The following is a 15,831-nucleotide window of genomic DNA, read 5'->3' on the forward strand; positions in this document are numbered from 1 at the left end:
GTTTCATTGTCTCTACCTAGTTATTTCATCAATTTTAAAGCCTGAGCAGAAATTATTATTAGGAAATACATATTTACTCGTAGCACTAATCGATTAAATCCATTGTTTTTCTCAAAAATCAAGTATATCCGTGACTTAAATCTTTTATTCTCTGCAGTTTATATAATGTATGTATTATGCTTGCATTACTATTTTTGAATCGAATCAAAGATTATAGAAAACAAACGATTCATTGCAAAATCAACCATTAGTGCAAAAAGTTTTACAAAAAATTTGTTTGTTTTTTACAATTTTTAAAATATTTTGTTAATAACTTAATAAATGGACTAGGTAACAAAACAAAGTATGAAGCACACCAAACCAGCACATAACGGTTTGTATTTTTGTAAGTAAGTATATGTATATAATGCAAACGCCATATATGTATGCATGTACTTGTATATTTGTAGGCGCCTGAACAATACCGTTAGTAATTTAGATGATAAGTGCAATTTGCACTCCATTCCCCATATGGATTTAATGACATGTGGTTAGACAATTAGAGATATACCCTGTAGTGAAGCATTAAACTAGGCAGCAACTACCCATATCAGCTTACAATTGGATATTGTTGTTGGAAATTTAGCAAGACGGGAAAATAAAGAACAAAAATTTATATTAGAAGCAGTGTTTTTGATCCATGGAGGAACCAGATATGATTAGATTTGTATATATATATATTTTTTTTAGGTTATGAATATGAGACTGGTCTGCAAGTGGTCTAGTCGGCTGCCTAGTAGCGCTTGTGATGCATAGCAGCTGGAAAGTGGTTTATAACTACTTGATTTGTCAACAGGGTATGTATATACATATGTATGTATGTATGTATATCCATATTATTTAGTACATATACATTATTTATGTATATGTATATACATCCATCAAATATACATATTTATTCAACACCCTCCATGCGAAAAGGTCGTTGTGAACCTTTCGAGACTGCGATTTCACACAACAGCTCACATACTCTGAAACACACATACACGTCGCAAGTCAATTCTCAGCAAAGTGGTGATATAATAGCCCAACAGTGCACTCGTCAACACTCCACACCTTATTTGCTCGTTTTTGGGTTTGCTGCTACGGCGGCAATTGTCTTGAATGACGTTGAATGTCGCAACGATCTAGATAATTACTCTCAAACTGACATATTTACACACATACATACATCTACATTTACATACATATATCCAAATATGTATACACTCAAATCTACTGTTACCGTTAGCGTTTAAGGTGTTTTGCATATCATATGAATCAATGAGCCCACCGACAAAATCACACACACACACACACACCCTCCCCTTTCATGTTCGTATGCACATTCATCTACAGTATGTATGTATATGATACATTATCGAGCGGCATGCACCCACAACATAATAAGTGTAACACCGAATTAAAGCGGAAACCATACAATATTGTACACCTTCGAGCGACTTTTGTCATGGAGAAAGCTTTTAATGGGCCACTTTTCTTGTGATCACTTAAAGTGATTGACACACTGAAGTACAGGTATAAGCGCAGTCTTTATCCCTATTCACTTAAGTCGGTATAACAGTATACCCTTGTACACACGTGTGGTAATTTGGCTAATTCAATAATCACGAAAATGATTGCGCAATAAAGAAAATGAAGACAATATTTTCGAAAATGCTTGTGAACAAATCATTATAATAATTATGTATGTCGGTAAGTATAAAAGAGGTTTGGAAAATTCCATTGCAGCTTAAAAGGCCTCGTCTAAAATTATACCAGTCGTCTTCGCTTCGCTACTTCACCGCTCTCTGATTTTGTTATTTCTTGTTTTTACAAAGAAATTTACAATTTACAACTCATTTCTCCAGCTCAATTTTGTAATATAAGCAATGCGAAAGAATCATTAAATCTATATAATTACTTCATATTCTATGACTAAGTTGCATTGCTACTTTTATACCAGTTTGTTAGATTTTCTACTCTGCAAGTCATGACCTATCGAAAAATTTTCGCTGGTTTCCGAAGGTTTTGAAAGAGATTCTTCTAAAAAGAAGTCATTGAATATATCGTCACCTAAAATGTAAAATTACATAACTTCACTTTTCATAAGCTTAAAGGCGAAGGAAAAACGATATAGTAGAAGCCACTCTTATTGAAACAAAATTTAAGTTTTGGTTATAAAATGCGTAGTGAAATGAAGTAGTGAAGCGTAAGGAATAAAAAACTCAATATAGATCCTTTTTTATGATACGCTGTTTTGCATTTTAGGTGACGATATATACATACATATATATTTCCTTTTAGACATTCATAAATGATATTAACAATTAATAATTTTCCATGTCCTGTAGGTAGGTGGTATGTGGGAGTGCAGCCCTGTTATCTATCGGGCTCAATTAACACTTGATGTGCCATTTTGGTACACTATTCGTAGAACCTCCTGTATCTGCCATTACGTTTCACCTCAAACCATTTTGAGGTTTCGATGGAACTACTTATGTCTGATATGATTTTAGTGGAAATCCATTCAAGGTTTGGTGCTTGATGGATTCCAAGTGTTTTATGTCGGATCTGTGCTAGAGCTGGACATTCGCAGAGAAAGTGGAAAATTGTTTCCTTCTGAGATCTGCTACTGTCGCCGATTGAGTACAACATCGCCTAAGCAATGTCAACGCGAGGGTGTTTTTGCTGGAAAGTGAGCAATTTGGGCACAAACTTCGTGACGGACCTGCTTATACCCAAATTGATGCTTAAAATCGAATGGCATGGGCGATTTATGCAATGGTGATTCGATGGTTTACCAATACTATTTTCTTTACTTCAATAAAGTTTTCACCTTTTCGACGTGCTTGGGCGTCCAGTACACTCTTCGTCGTTCACATCTTCTCCAGCCTCTGTGAAAATTTTGTACCACCGATAAAAGTTGCTTTTGTCCATGGTAGTTTCACTGTATGCCACAATCAACATTCGGAGTGCGTCCGCACATTTAGTTTTGTTTTTAACTCAAATTTTATACCGAAACATTCATACATTTTTTGGAATAAGCAAAAATCGAAGATGAACCAAATTTATACATTCAAAATAGCTGACCTTGTCAACAAAATTAAGGGAATTGGGTACCAACATAAGGGGGTATTCTGGTCTAGATGCATGAATTTTAGGCATTTTTTAAACTAAGATAAAAAAAAATGAAAAACATTTTTATTATATATTTTTTTATAAATTTTTTACTGAAATTTTAATAATATAAAAAAAGAATTGCAAGAAAAAAAAACCAAAATTCGTCGAGATACGGGCCGGTGGAGTGGGGGCTTCAAAAAAAACGGTGCGTCTTGGTTGACGTGATTTTAACCCTTGTAGTGATCTAAAACACAAAAAACAAGAAGATTCTTCATTAGTAAGGATGTCGTTATCGGGTTGACCATTTAAAAAAAAAAAATAATAATAATAATAATAACAAAACGGCGTCGACTTGAAAAATTTTTTTTTTACCCGATTTTTTCAACCTTTTCGAATTTTTTAAAACTACTTCAAATCAAAAATTTTGGAAATCCAAGGCAGACACTATAGAACATTGTATAAAGAAAATATACACCAAATTTCAAAGGAATCGGTTCAATAGGACTTGAGATATCATGTCAACCACCTCAAAAAAAGTAGTTTTGAAAAAAACGCGTTTAAAGTTTAATAGACAATTCTAGTGCACACGGACGCCACGTCACAAAATCGGCTGTATCTCCGAAAATGAGTAGAATTTTGAAAAATCCTTCCAAGGACATATTTTTGAAAGTCTAAACTTTCAAAATATGCAAAAAAAATCGATTTTTTCAAAATCCTAGACCAGAATACCCCCATAATGCAACAAAACGATTAAAATTCCAACATTCATAGCCCGCGAAAATTCAAAATTCGCGAAACTTTTTGTACAAGCTTCGTAGATCGCATCTGGAGAAATTTCGATTTTCTTCAAAGGTAAAAAACTTGAAACACATATATTATTTATTTGGACTAGTAGGACTATTGGACTAGTGGAAGCTTAGAGGTTGAGAAAATTATTCACAAAACAAAAACTTAGGTTATCTAATTTTGAGCAAAAACGCAGTAGCACACACATTACTAAATGATTCATAGCAGCTTCAGATAAAAATGTTTTCGAGAAATTTAGTTTTTGTTGAAAAAATAGTAATAGATTCCCAGGGAACTACTTGACCGATTTCAATGAAATTCGGTATATAATATTTTCTTAATACCCTGATGACGTGTACGAAATATGGGTGAAATCGGTTCACAACCACGCCTTCTTCCTGTTACAACTAAGCGAAAAAACATCAAGATAGGGAAAAATTTAAAAGGTCATAAAAAATAACTGACAAGTACGAACGCCAAACCCTTTGAGGGTTTTACTATACTGACGTAGTATCATCACCCTGACTTGGAATTTCTCACTCCCCAGACAATAATCCCAAAAATGTTCCACAGTGTAACAAAGCCATCAGGAGTGAAAATTAATATCACAGCTTCTGGAAAGATATCACATGTATATGAAATAAGACTGGCACATTCACAAAAACAAAAGCGCAAGCATTCGTTCCCGAGCTACTCACTTTTTCGGGAAGATTTTTAATTTGTGTTACTTTGAGACTTTCTGCTACTTTCGATTCTGAAGTTTTCGAAAAAAAGGAAAAGGCCGCTTTGAAAAATGGCATGGAAGCTTTAGTTATATATCAAATCGCCTTTGTACTGTCAATATAAACTATTAAATAGTAATAATAAATACAAATCTACCTTTGTACTTACACAGTTAAAGCTTCTAACTTTCGATGTTTTCCCTACTATAAAGAAAAAGTTATTGCTGTATAAGTCATCACCATACAGCGCACCTTACAGGTTCGTACATATGCATTTCTAGGTAAGTATGTGCTTACAAATAATTTAATGTAACATTTAACGCTTCATCACTAATGAACCGGCACAGTTCGGTTGCATGCTGCTTTTGGGCGAATTTCGTAAATGAGTTACTCCTTTATGCGAAAAGGCAGTGTGTAATTAATCTTGCCGCCATCTAATGTAGCGGTAAATACAACAAAACAAAGTACACATACAAAGTGCTCATTCCAATTTATAAACATGCATTTATCTGTTTAACCGCCGACTTGAGTTAATTTCGCATTCCACACACTTTTTTGCACGAATTTACATGACTTCGTGTGTCTGTCAGAGCCTCATGCTGATTTTTGTACACTTTAAGGTTACCGAAAACAAAGTACAACACATAGAAATGGGCTTAAAACAGACGTGCCAATGCGCACGCGCAGCTTCTGTTTGCTGGCAAGCGCACAATTGTTGCGTATTTAATGGAATAGTAACGATTATTCACAATTACATTGCGATTAAATCCTGTTAAGCATTAAATCTGTAGGTGGCTGGCTTGGCAAGGTTGGTGCGTAATGCGTTTTGTAATTACGGCGAATGCGAAAGAGGAAATTTGTATGTACATATACATACGTACTCACCTACAAAAATAAGAGCACAATGATTTTGTATTCAGTAAAAGGGTTTTTGATGTTTTTTTGGGAAACTAAGTGAGCTGAATACAATTAAATTAAGTTAACAAATTTTTTTGTGTGTTTTGATTGCTTGCTTGTTGTTGTTTGGTGTTTGTTGTGTGGGCGTTTGGCAATCACTTTTATGCTGCCAATCATAGACCTGGAAATGCTTAACGGCTCATTCTGTTTTATTACATAATTAGCCTTTACAGTTGAGCATATTCAGCTTCGTTATCTGCTGGCTCTTAATGGCGCCGCCATATTTTTTTAAATTGAGTTTAACTTCACTTTGCTTGCCAATCCTTTAAAATTAATTAATTCGGTCACGTTGGAAATATTTCTCAAAATCACCCTTCAAATTCAATGGGAACTTCAATAGCACTTTCCGTGCAGCCTTGGCGGTTGGTAACTACTGACATAAAGACACACATATAAAGCTATTTATGAGAATAAAAATATCTTATGCTTCTAAAATTAGATGCAGAACCGTCAAGAAGCAATTAATAAAATTAATTAATTAATAAAACAAACAATAGCGAAATAACAGTCCCGAACACCATATGTTTTTTTTTAAAAGGTATTAGACATTAAGTTATAGCATATTAAGCTCGTAAGCAATAATATTGGCAATGACAATGATATAAGGAAAAATTAAAGAAAGAGTGAGGAAGGATAGTGTTCTAAAGAAGCTATTGGTTACATATATGGTATGACACCATAATAAAAATGTTGGAAACCACTATTCTCGCTAAGCAACTTTAAAGGTGTTAAAGAGTGATTCTTGCTGGAATTTGTGGTAGGCTACGAATTTCACCAACAATCTCACTCAATGACATCTAAAGTTGTCGCAAAGTTGGCGGGGTAGATGTAAGTTAAGACGATTCTTTCTTTGCGCTGGTCGGATTTGAATGTATACCCTTATAAGGGCGTGCGACAACCCTCGCCTTGGCCTGGTTACTGAGACAACCTTGGGACCATTAAAGGCAACTACCGTTGGTGGACGGATAGCGGCTCGGAGTGGGGACTCTTTTTGCATGGACAAGAACAAGAAAACACAAACTTTGACGGAACGGTGACGAAATCGACACTCAGATCTGTGCCGAGTGGTACTGATGCTCCTGGAGCGACGAAACCGTCGCTGGCGAACTGCATCAACAAGACCCAGACCCCAGTAGGAATATCTTCTCAGTGGAAATCAGAAGGCAAGCGACATAGGTAGAGTCTTTATACGCGACGGAATCGCCAGCACGAGCTACGAACCTCTGCAAGAATTATGAAATGCTCAAGAGGGGACAAGTCAGCACTGGCGCGGAAGCTGAAGGCAGACCGCCATTTGGCGGCCAAAATCGTGGAACGCTCCGGTGAAAAGCATACTGGTCAGGTATCTGAACATCAGCTGTTCCGATAAACGTTCGGCTCTCCTATATAAGGAAGCAGTCTTTCGTGTGGGGGAGGTATGGAGGGGAGCCAGATTGGAGACTGTGGACAAAACGAAACTTCCGTTTCCCCCTAGGGCTCGCGTGTGGCTTCCAGCTGAACCTTCCTCAGCGAGCGAGATTGGGGAAATCCTAATATACTATAACCCTTCACAACCCACGCATGACTAGGGGGTAATAAGGCTGGAAAAAACCGAGAAACCTTATTGGCAAGCGCTGACTCTACTAAATGCGAAGTTCCGGCGGCTTCTTCTCTCTTCATATACCGACGAGGGAGTTGTGGGTCGGAAGAAGCCATTGGAGGAGAGGGGCTGTGAGCTTTTTTACGGTGGGAAGGTTGGTGGAGGGGTTTACTGCCATGAGCTCTCTATCAACTCCAGTTTCAGACTTCCTAATTATTGTAGCGTCTCCAAGCCGAGGTTGCAGCCATTAAGGTAGCAGCAGATCTACTGCTCCGGAGTTCAGCTGCATTCAAAGAAGTGATCATGCACTCAGTTAGCAGAGCGGCTATACTAGCCTTGAACTCATTAACAGTGCGTGCTTATTCTCGCTATCATTAACATCGACACTCCTTGTGATAAGACTGGTATGGGTTTCAGGCCTTAGCGGAATCGCAGTAAATTGCAAAGCTGATGAGCTGACAAGGAAAGTCCACTAACGGTAGAATAGAACCTGATCAGTGCTAACGTATGCTTTTATGTTCAATTATTACTATGTTCAATTACTACTACACCATCAGTCGCAAAAGCCTTTTGGCCCAAGATCGATCGCTAGAGATCTACTGATTTTTTTGCTCTCAGTAAGACTAACCTCTCCCTAGTGGTGGGACTTTTAACAGGCCATTGCCCCATTGGGGTCCATGTGGTAAGGTTGGAAAGCTTACCAGATGCCATCTGCAGAAGCTGTAAGGAGAAGATGAGGTGGAAACAGCTCAGCACTTCCTTCTTAACTGTCCTGCGTTTGGGAGATCAGGACTTAAACAATTCGGAGCTCATATCTTCAGACATGCCAACGAACTGGCGGGAGTGGAAATTAAACGACTGTATAAATTTGTATTACCTACTAAGCGTTTTGCCAACTTATCGATTCGAACATAGGAGTTCTTCTTTTCTTTGGCTTCACAAACTACTGAATATAGCAGTCCAGGTGCGATCTTTGATCAGCCATCTAACCTAACCTAACCAAATACTCGCAATAATTACCATTTATGAATGTAATCTTTTTTATTTCCGTGTGAAGCAAAGGTAGACGCACCGAATTCCAAACTAATTTTTAACTGTCACCCAGCTGTCAGAATAAAGGTGGAGTAAATTCACGGAAATTACAAAAATTAATTAAATATGATGATACAATATGTGAAATTTCCCATGCGACCAAAATTTAATATGCCAAAAACGTAACCATACTTGAGAGCATATATCAATAGCTAATAAGCATGTAAGTAAATAGTTGAGTATGTTAGCAGCTGCGGACAAGCATGTTTAAGATAATAGAATAATTGATTTTACGAACCAAATTTCGTATGAGATCACAACAAAATAGAACTAAAGGCGGGGTATGAAATACAAATACAATGCAAACATAAAAACTTGCAAATGTGTAGACTTGATGAAAATATATGTATATTTGTACGGGTATGTATATTGCAGACATTTTTATATACACACATACATTTGTACTCACTAAACTGCATTTGTCTATTGTTCTTGCCACCTTCCAACAAAACCATAGTATAGCAAAACCAATAACAACAATAAGGCAACACAAATACTATAAATATATATATGGTGCATAATTGATTCAGTCGCTATGTCTTAAAGCCATCAACAAAAGTTCACCATTCATTTTTTCAACTATTGCTGGTTCCTTAGCACCGTTGTCTCGCTATTCATTTTAACAATTTACGGTAAATTACGTACTTTTTGTGCGCTTTTGCTGCGATTTTCATATTCAAGTGCAGCGGCGCAATTCGGAAACCACAAAATCACACACACACACACATACAAATATACGAATGTACTATTAGTGACTGGCAATTTTGTCTGCCGCGACTAAGTGGCTAACTGAATTTAAACTCCCGCTGCTGTGGCGCCGTTCGCCTCTTTGATCGAGCCAAGCGGGTGAGCGGGTGGCTGCTTGGCTGTGTTGATGTTGGCATGAATTGCTATTTTTATTTTTGTACGTTATTGTTATTGTTTCTGGTGGCAACTGGCATTTAAATGTTGATCCCGAACGGCAGTCAGATTGTTAATGCCACCACCGCAAGCTGTTCGGGCAAATTGCGAATGCCCGCTTGATAAGTCGAGTAAATGGTGGCAAGTCGTGCAACAGATGTTGCTGCAGCGGGTTTAAGTTTGTTTTGCTAAATTTAACTTTTTTACTTTTAATATGGTTTTATTGGTATTTTTTTTTTAATTTTTGATTTTGATTTTTGTTGCTTTGTTTTTTTTTCTTCTTGTGTATTGTCATGTTTTTAAGCGCTTACTTTGATTTTGTTCATATTACTCCGCAGCGTGACATTTGAAGGCAGGGTTTTTGCTTTCATTATAAAAAAAAAAAATAAAAACAAACATACATTAAAGCAGTTATGCTTATTCACTTAATAATAATTGAATTTTCACAATTATTGTGCAAATCTTTTACACACTAATGTGCCACAATTGAATTAGATAAAAAAAAAACAAGCATTAATATGGAAATAAATTGAAGTTAATTATGCGTGAACACTTTGCTAGGCTACATTGCGCTTTTGAATTTGCCGCTCAGCCTTAAAACAATTGGCCTACAATCGAAAAGCTATCATTTGAATGCACTGACTCACATTCCCTTTTCAAACCACAAATTTCTCCACTTTCATTTCTTCCTCACGTTTGAAATTCAATCCGAAAGCTGAGACTCTACGCTGTCCAAGCGTCGCATGAAGTCCAGAAACCCATAAGTCATCAGATATCTTTACACATGTGCTTACGCATTCATGCGCTGCACATAATGCACATGCGCAGTCGACGCACAATAATATATTATTGTTTGTAAAGTTTTACGTCCGGTAAAAAATGTAAAGCAAACGCAATGCGCACAATACCAATACACATATTTATACAAATAAAATATATACAGGGTTATACATTCGGGATGATATGATTTTTAAGTGGCCATTTTTAATATGTCAATATCTGGATTTTTTTTCATTGGGTTCAGTAATGTTAATTTCATTATGGAAAGATATTCGCAGAAACAACATTTACAAATTATTCAATTTCATTAACAAAATAATCGTTTTCCAATTGCAACTTCTCGTACGCTTTTGACATTTTATGATCGTAATAATCGCCCACCTGTGCTCGCTATTCGTCAGATTGTTGAAAATTTCGAGCATGAATTTTTTTTACATATTGTTCAAAGGCCAATAAGACAAAGAACTGCTCGAAGTAATAAATATATTGCTGCCGTTCAGGCAAGTGTTACTGAAGCCGTTCTCAAGAATTTTGACTGTCTCAAACCATAACTTGGCGGATTTTGAAAAAGGATTTGAGTTAGCATCCGTATAAAATTGTCCTCACTCAAGAACTGAAGCTATTGTACCACCATAAACCACCACCGTAAACCACCGTGAATTTGCTGATTTTAGCTTGAAACAACTTGAAAACGATAACGATTTTTTTAAGAAAATCATCGTTTCCGATGTGACTCACTTTCTTCTGAGTGGTGCGGTAAATAAAAATAATAAAAAAAAGTCCACAAATTGTTCATAAACAATGGTTGTTCATTCACCTAAATTAACAGTTTGTTGTAGTTTTTGGTCTGGTAGAATCGAGAGCTGTATAGATCGGTGATAATCAACTTTTTATAGCCGCGATAGGAAGAAGTTGATCTGGTTCTAACAAGACGGAGCTACGTGCCGCATAGCAAGTGCAACAAACGAATTACTGCGAGAAAAGTTTGGAGATTCGATTATTTTAAAAAAAATTTGAAATCGAATGGCCTCCAAGTAGTTGTGTTATAACACTATTAGACTACTTCTTGTGGTGTTATTTGAAGCCATTAGTCTTTAGTAATATTGAACGTGCTATTCATGACATATGACTTGATTTAGTAGAAAAGTACTCAAAAATTGGATGCACCTGCAAAAGAAGTCGTTGGGGAGATTTGAATGATGTTATATTCAGAACTTAGTTGTATCGATTCACTTTAAAAAGAAAAATATTTGAATTTCATTAACAATTAGTATGTTTTTAGAAAAGAAATTATATCACTCTTATTGAAAAACCCTGCAAATTTTTTTTACAATTTTTATGAAATATATACATATACCATATATGTATGTTTGCCATCGCTTGCGCTTGTGTTTGAAATGTATTAGTTATGCTTCCGGTTGCCATGGCTCGCAGCGGCTCAAATGGGATCGAATTCGCCGCTCCGGTGTGCAGGCGTTGGAAAGGCCAACACAACACGCACGTGCACACACCATGACCTCGAGGCGATTCCACTATCAGTTGGTGAAAAGAAATCTGCAAGACTACAGGCACAATTGGTTGTGCGTATGTAAGTGTGTGTGCAAAAAATAATCATTATATGAAGTGTGAATCAATGTGCGTTATTATTAATTTTCACACCCACCAGTGTGATTAATTGAAAAATGTTTTGTGCGTGTTTAATTTGAGTATTTTAATCTAATTTAATACAAGCGGATATTTAGTCATTTTTGTTGATGGTTTTAAATATTAATAGTAAAAGCTTTTAGGGAAAATTACGCATACAACATGCGATATCAAAAGTAAAAATTAAAAACAAAATGTATTACTTCATTTAAATTAATTCAGCAATTAAAAGAATTTCAGTTATTTAATTTTTAACTGTTGACCATTTAATATTTAATAGAAATACCATATAAGCATGTGGAATTTTTGTAAATGTATTGTCATTATGGCTTCATGACAACTCCAATGGTATGATGGGACACTTAAAGAGGTATCGTTAGTGAGGCCACAAATTCTGTCTGGTCTGGTAAAGGACCAAAACTGATCTATGCGTGGCTCATTAGCCTAGCAGACTTACCTAACCTAACCAATTACACTACGCAACAAATCTGAAGAAAAAATTTGCTACTGATGTGCTAAGATATCTGTGGGATATTTGAAATGTCCTGATCACGAATTTCAGTTCAAAAAATTTTCATCACGTACAGTTATTTTCGTCATTTTAGTGGTGGTTTGATCACCCAGTGACGCCTACAAAACGCCAGTAATCAAAAACGGATAAAGCGCCATAACTAAGCACTCAGAGGATTGCAGTAGCAACCTGTTGGCATTTGAAAAAGTGGGTGTGGTCAGTGAATTATCGCACTTTTAGTTCTCTTCAACATAACCGTTATATGGGAAGTGATTTCACCCATTTTTACGCAGTTAGAAGAGGTGCTAAAATTGCTTATTTCAGTAAGTTTGATTGTTAAAGCTTTAAAGGTTTGCAAGATAGCTAGCTAGAAGTCGGTTTTAGTTCCAAAGTCTAAAATATGTTCAGAATGATACGTAGAACATTTCCCGCACATTTCCCCATTTTTTAGCTTCCTATAAATCGACTTACCTTAATTCACATAAAAGTCTGGAATCAATGCAGCAGTGGTGAAAATAATTTTAGCGCCGACGGAGATCGTATGTAGCTCGAAAAATACTCCCAAAAGTCGCCTTCCTTGGGCTGTGCCAGCAGTAATACCATACTACTTAATTGTCTCAGCAAATAAAACCGCTTACACATTGTCTATTATACTTATACACATATGTATATACAATTATTGAAAGACTTAAGGAACGAACTCGAATCCAAATATACGGCTGTGATCAAATTGAAATGTGAATTTCGTCCATTTCATCTCCTTCAAAGTAATCCACTCCTGCTGCAATACACTTATGCCAGCGAATTTTCCATTAATCATAGCACTTGGAAAAATGGCGCTCATGATTATATCAGAGCCTTCTTCGATTCAGCTTTTATATCCTCAAATGAGTCAAAACGGTGTCCTCGGAGTGGTCATGTGAATTTGCTGAATAACCAGAAGTTACACGAAGGTAAATCAAGCAAATGCGGTGATTGCGGCACGATATTAGTTGAAAATGTGGTGAAATGATCACGAATAATCAATGCCGTGTGTTATGGTGCATTATTCTTGTTAGTTAAATAAATTCAGACATAGTAAAAATCGAAGAATACACTTTTAGCGCCTCACAAAACGACGCGTATCTCAAATACTAATGAATATTTTGACGTAAAATTTAGCATAGATGTCACTGCCAAGAGTACTACCAACTTACAGAAAAAAAATACCGATTATAGTATAATAAGTATAGATAATTAGTAATCTATATTTTTGGATTTTCGCTATACTCCAACTAATAACTTGTTCTTCAGTCTATCATGAACTTACCCTAAAGAAGCCCAATGATGTCTACCTACGGATGTAAAAGAGAGTTACTATATTGTATGCATTAAGCTGAGGTTGATGTTCCAGCTTCTGCAACTTTTTTTTATCATTTCTGCCACATAATTGGTTTTTACTATTTATGAAGTATTTCCGCCACGACACTAAAAACCACGAGTTTTTGAAACTATGTTGTGGATTATTCATAATATTTTATATGCACACTTAATCATAAAAATAACCGAAATAATTTACACACTTTTGTTTTGAGTTTGCTGTAGACTTGTTATATTTTCTCCTTAAGGAAACAGTGACCAAATTGTGAATATTCTTTGGGTTTTCATGTTATATTAATCATTGTAAGGCACTTTCCCAAGGATATTGCCTCTTGGATGTGAAGTCCACATGTACAAGGTGCTTTCCAAAGTAAACAGGACTTAAAAAAAAATAGAGCAAATAGTTTTTTCGGCAAAAAAAAATAATAATCTCCTTCTGCTTCAGTACAGCTTTTTGCGCGGTCCAAAAGCATGTCGAACGAGTGTTTTAGCTCGTTGGCCGGTATGGCCGCCAGTATGCCAGTGCAAGCCTATTGAATGGCCTCTACGTCTGCATAACGCTTTTCTTTCATCGGCAAATGCATTTTTTTGAAAAGGAAGAAGTCGCGCGGTGCCATATCAGGTGAATACGGGAAGTGGTTAATGGTTAAAATGTGATTTTTGATCAAATAATCGGTCACAGGCGTCGATCGATGAGACAGCGATCGATGAGACACCTTTCGTAAGCCCAAATGTTTGGTCAAAATGCGATAAATCTAAGTTTTGGAGATGTTTAATTACATTTCCATTAATTTCAATGATGATTTCGGCTGATTTTTGATGAATTCAAGCACAGTTTCGATGGAATTTCCGGTGAGCACGGATTTTGATTGGCCCACATGTTGATCGTTATTTATGTCCTCATGACCACTTTGAAAATATTGAAAACGCTCGTGCACTCTGCTACGGAAAAGGCAATCATCGCCATAAACTTGTTTCATCAATTGAAAATTTTCGGTAAAAGTTTTACCAATTTTTAAACAAAATAACACAAACATACTGACACTTAAAACGCAATAACTTCACTTCAAAATATTCTCACTGGACAATCGATAAAGACAGCAGATTCCAACGCACCAGTTGACATATAGATGGCGCTAGATTCAAAAAGTTCTGTTTACTTTGGAACGCACCTTGTATTGAAAACATTTTGATAATTAGCTTCTTAGTGAAGTCAACTGGGATTGTTTGAATTTGGTAATTTTTGAGAAGAAATTTGTAGCAATTTCAATTATTAACTGTTATTTCACTTTACTTAAGTAAAAAACAATATTTTTACCAAGCTTCACTTAGAGTTATAATAAATATTATCTTTTTCTTAGTTTTCCCCTTTCCAAGGACACTGTGACACGTTAACGAGCTTATCAGGTGACAGCCTTGCAGCTAAAACCAGAGTTAAAACTGTTGGCGCTGCTGGTGGGCGACATTGTATGTCTGCAAACAACAGTAAATTTACCACTTTTCATACCAGATTCAAACAAATTTTCAAAAACTCGTGCTCCTATGTGTATGCCTATTTACCAATGCGTACTTCATGACTTCGGGCGTTAAACTTTATTATTTATTATCAGTGTTATTGCTACCTGATTTAGTGACATATCGAGCTTGCAAGCGATTATGTAAATGAAATCGTAGTTTTATATTATTTAAACGAGTCATACATATTCAAAACAAGGTAACTGCTTTCACGGCTACTTTTTGAATTTGAGATTGAAATAAATCAGATGATTTCAATATAACAAACTCAATATAATCAATATATTTCATGATAAATCGCAGAAAAATAATATTCCTAACTTTATTAGTCTAATTTAAAATAATTAGCGTTAATTCAAATAAATCAAAGAACTAACGAGACATCTATAAATAATGATTTCATTTAAATTAGCTACTTAAACAACTAATATACTAAGGAAATATATTAAGAGCGTCTCTACACTGACTTTTGTTAGCAGCAATATAAGCAATTCAAAACCTCAATGAGATTTTATGCGATCGCTGAGAGTGTAAAAAATATTTACTTTTATCAAAAATATTTATTCTTGATATCATTTGTATGAGTTGCATGAGTAAAGGGCTGTTTTGCCGCCTAATTGTTTACTTTGTTTACACTTCAAAAGAGAAAAGTTAAAAACGAAACAGTACAGTGAGCTTTCGAAATTGAGAACCATGAAACCCTTTAAATATTTCTTCGAATACATACTAAGATAAACAGCAAGTTTTGTAATAATACTTATAAATAACTTATTCTGAAGAAGGGAGAGTTGTATGTAGTTGCTTAGACCAAGAGAAAAGAAATGGTGCCAACTGGTCGAAAATAG

This window comes from Bactrocera tryoni, chromosome 1 (assembly GCF_016617805.1).
Source record: "Bactrocera tryoni isolate S06 chromosome 1, CSIRO_BtryS06_freeze2, whole genome shotgun sequence".
Taxonomy (NCBI): Eukaryota; Metazoa; Arthropoda; class Insecta; order Diptera; family Tephritidae; genus Bactrocera; species Bactrocera tryoni.